Below are 5,000 nucleotides of genomic sequence, written 5' to 3'. Positions count from 1 at the left end.
TACATCTAATTTCTCTTTGCAATTATTTACGGGGCAGAAGAGCCTGAGATCCATTCATACGATCATTTCTGTGAATTACTGAAGCCATTAGTCACGTGATCCGACGGAAATAAATAACTTTCCGTGTTGTAAAGTGAAGGTCCCACCGAGACTCGAACTCGGATTGTTGGATTCAGAGTCCAAAGTGCTAACCATTACACCATGGGACCACATGAAACCACGAGGTAGCGTTTACCCTACTGATTTGGCAGCTTTCTCCTTTGTCTCCATTCAGCAATATTTTAAATTGTGAACTATGCAACGGTTTTTAGTGCCGTGAAATTGGTGTTGATCACACACACACACACACACACACACACACACACACACACACACACACACACACACACACACACACACACACACACACACACACACACACACACACACACACACACACATATATATATATATATATATATATATATATATATATATGCATATATTGTATATGTATATATATACATATATGTATGTATATATATATACATATATGTATATATATATATATATATATATATATATATATATTTATATATATACCTCTTCTTACTGATCCTGTCCAACTGTTTAGAATATATGTATATATATATATATATATATACATACATATATATTTATATATATACATATATATATACATGTATATATATATATATATATATATGTATATATATACATGTATATATATACAAATATATATATATATGTATATATATATGCATATATACATATATATATATATATATATATATATATATATATATATATATATACAATGTACATACATATACCAAGGCTTTTTCCCCCTCACAAGGGAGGTAGCCAAAAAGGAAAAGCATATAGATGATAGATAAGATTATGATTATAAACATAATAATGGTGATCATAATAATGACAATAATAATAACAGCACTAATAAAAATAAGAATAAGAATGATAATGATAATAATAACAGTATTAATGATAACAATAAATAGTAATAATAACAATAATATTAATGATAATAATCTTCCCTAACTCTTAAGTATTATAATGTCAGGAAAATTGATAAAATATTTGAGTATATTTGCATTGTGAAAACCACAACCGGTATTGGTTTAGTAATTTTAGTAGCAGCTGCACATTATCAGTAGAAAATATACAAAAAAATAAATAGATAAATAAACAAACATATAAACAAACAAGTTAGAACATACTATGGACAGGTACTGATCATAAATGGAACAGTCATTTAAGGTAGCTAAGACCATTGAGGAAGAGCATAACCAATGGCTATTATGTTTTATCTATTCATATTTTGTAACCCCTCAAATTATTGACCTAACCTGGCAACCTGCAGACAACTTTATTCAAAGAAACCACTGTACTCGTGTAGAAAATAAATAAATAAATAAATAAAACAGAAAAAGTGAGCATCCTACCACTTCATTCACATTGATTAGAATCGCCACTAAAAAAATTAAGCCGCAGTCACACGAGGCGACTTGATTACCAGCTAAATGACAGTCGCTGGTACAAAGCCAGTCACATGAGACGACTTTACTCGCTGCTACTTGTAGCGGCGACTTGACTACCCGCCCATCCAGCCCATACTGTTTATGCAGATCGCAGACATGTCAAGGGTCAGGCGCCAGGTTTTAAACAGATTAATCCAGTTAGCATGTGCCGAAATGGGACAAGAACTGCTGGACGAAGTTGGAACTAAAGGAAAGCAAGTGTAAGCCCATGTGCCTGTAGGTTATACATAAAACAAAGACGGGATAAGCTGAGTCCTAAAGAATGCAAATAGGATAATATCAAAAGTCCCCTTGATATTCAGTCCCCCAAATTATTATGAAATCTAAAACTTCTTGTACTTACCAAATTTGAGGACGATTCCCATCCTGATAGAACATTTCTCCAGAGGGCGTCTGCTTTTTCAAATTAACAAACTTTGATTTTCATCGTCATTTCCGGCTCCACTTTTTGTAGATTTCTTCACCTCGTCCACTTCATTCTTATATGGATCCTTCAAGTTCTTTTTTTTTTTCCTCAGTCTCTTTGCCAGGAATCTCAATACCAACTTCAAGGAGCTCATTAATTAAAATTTCAAAATTGTGCTCCCTCGCATTTCTCGTCATGTATTTTTTATTGTTTTTATCCTAAAAATCTTCATATTTTCTATAAATGTCCAAAAATATAATGATTTCATCCCCTGCCCCCTTCAAAACTTGTTTGTCATACTTCATACGTGGGGAAACAATAGCTGACTCGGTGGGAGTCATTGCGGGACTTCATGTTCACATGGAGCGACTATGGACCTTGGTAGCTACGAGTACTTTCTGTCGTCAGTTGGACTTGCTAGTGACGACTAACCGGTCACACTTGGCGACTAGGCAGTTACCAGTCGCAGCTACTGCAGTAGTGGCGAGTAAAGTCGCCTCGCGTGACTGCGTCTTTATTGTCTCATTTCTTATCAAATTGTTTCACCACTTCAGTGCGGGGCCCTCCTTGTCCTCTGGGGAATAAGATTTAGTGTTAACCAGAAGGAAAGCTGTAAAATGTCATCATAACACACACAATCACACACACACACACACACACACACACACACACACACACACACACACACACACACACACACACACACAGTTCTCATGCGGGAGAGCGATAGCTGTCGATCACGAGTCCAACATGTGATCTAAAATAAAGCTAAATCTCTCTCACACACACAAATACAAAAGCTTTGACAAAAACAATTACATGAATGAATAAGAGACAAAATCCTGACACTAATGGAGGCTTTAACCTCATTACTCCAGACGAGGTTACCGAGGGAAATGAATAAAATCGCCTGGCGGCAGCCAGACTAAATATAAACGTACCACACGGTATGAAAGGTGTTTAAAAAGTCTTATACTTAGCTTAACTTGTTAATTAGGGCGAGGAGAATCTGGCACAGGCGGGGCAACAAAAAAGAGCGAAATCTGGGCACAGAGGAAATAATGACATCAGCACAAATGTCTAAAATGAAGGTGCTTAACGTGGGGTCCACGGACCCCTTTGGGAGTCCGCAGATAGGTTTCAAGAGTTACGCGTGGATCACAAGAAAATTAACTTTTATATTCGTTATATAACCCTCACTCTTACCCCAATCTTGTCAAAGACCACTTCACATTTTCAGGGCAACCAACAACAACCCTCTCATTGATCAGATTTTTTATGCACAAGAGGACTGTATTTCATGATTATAATATGTGACCAATACTTTTTGCATAAAATGGAGTGTTTTTTATTGTTTACTTTAAAGTTTAATAATACTTTGTTGTACCTCATGCATGTATGAGACAATAAAATTTCAGTAAAGAAAGTGCATTATACACATTGCATGCAAAATTGTGTTTATGTGAATATTCCTGGGGAAGAGGGTCTATAGCTTTCATTAGATTCTCAAAGGAGCCCGTGGGCCAGAAGAGTTAAGAATCTGTCTAAAACAAGGTATTAGTAATGTGCTAGCAGGCGTGTTAAGCGGCCCATACACGATCAATTATATTGCGCAATTTCATTGTCAATACTCTGAATTGACAATTAAATTGACCGTGTATGGGCGATATATCGCCCATACACGGTCAATTTAATTGTCAATTCAGAGTATTGACAATGAAATTGCGCAATATAATTGATCGTGTATGGGCCGCTTTAGACGAACTCCTGTCACAGAAACTTTCTTTGATCCAATGACAGAAGAGTTGGAGGTATGGTTTTCATAGGAGTAAAAACACGATAAAAAAGATGAAACATAAGAAATAAGTAAGTAGATAATATAATATGAATGAATAGATAACAATGAAAGGTGGAGTCCGATGGTTTCGTAAATGATCAGTACATCTCTTGCTGTTACGGAAATGATGGTATGCATGTTTACCAGTTGCGTGGATGTGAAGAAATGTCAGGAGCAGGGGATATGTGTCATTCACACTGTATTCATGAATACAAGGCTACCAACTGGAGAGGGGGGCATAAGGATAAAAAGAAAATGTTTAATTTTTATCATATTCATCTAGATTAATCAAATTAAGTCGAGGCAGATTTTTTTTTTGCACGATACCTACTTACATCAATTTATATTTTTTACAACGCTTAACCGTAATAAACTATGTCAACTGAAAATGGTGAAATTGTTGAAGTTGCACGGAAATACACTTGTTGAATGCACAGGGGATAGATTCACGGTAGGCTGATCATTGAAAAGGTGAAGAAAGTGATGGTGGAGGTTGGTGAAGTGTTGACTCAGGTATGAGGAAAGATACACTACTGAGGGTTTACATGGAAACTGATCAGGGACAAATCTATGAAAATGAAAAAGCGATAGGAAAGGCCTTCAAGGCCTTCACGGACTTAGGGGAGACAAATGAAAGGTAAGAAAAATAATATAGGATTTATGGGTGAAAGGCTGGGACTGGAAAGAGTGTGTGAGATGTGCGATGTCTCCATGGTTGTCTAATGCAGAGGTTCCCAAACTTGACCATACCAGGGACCCCCAAATAGGAAGAGTCCCGGCCGAGGACCCCCAACCAAATAAAAGTTATCAATGCCATACCGGAATACCCAGTATTACCCAGTACAACGGAGTACATTTAATATTTACTTATTGCTGCACATCGCATAAATAAGAAAATATGATGATAGAGAAGCAGTGATATATATTTTTTTATTTTAGGCTATATATATTTGTCACCAGTTAAAAAAATTACTTTCCTTCATTGTGTTGCGGACCCCCTCGGGCTTTCTTCCGGACCCCCAGTGGTCCACGGACCCCAGTTTGGGAACCTCTACTCTAATGCACTGATGAGGCATGAGAAGTAAATGCAAAGGTAGGGTAGATGGGGAGGAAAACGAGCGAGGAAAACAAACTAGAGGGTTAAGAAACAAGTCACCTTCCAGAGTGAACTATTGGTTAGTGACAGCACATTACAATG

General features: G+C 36.5%; 1 non-coding gene across 1 annotated transcript; it reads right to left on the bottom strand.

The window, feature by feature from the left end:
• Positions 1-137: 137 nt before the first annotated feature.
• Positions 138-209, bottom strand: TRNAQ-CUG (transfer RNA glutamine (anticodon CUG)). The gene has a single exon. It is a non-coding gene; the product is annotated as a tRNA-Gln (tRNA).
• Between the last annotated feature and the right edge of the window lie 4,791 nt (positions 210-5,000).

This window comes from Oratosquilla oratoria, chromosome 2 (assembly GCF_046742065.1).
Source record: "Oratosquilla oratoria isolate Oo_2021 chromosome 2, ASM4674206v1, whole genome shotgun sequence".
NCBI lineage: Eukaryota > Metazoa > Arthropoda > Malacostraca > Stomatopoda > Squillidae > Oratosquilla > Oratosquilla oratoria.
The sequence above is the reverse complement of the archived record's forward strand: the minus strand, read 5'-3'. Positions and strand labels throughout refer to the sequence as shown.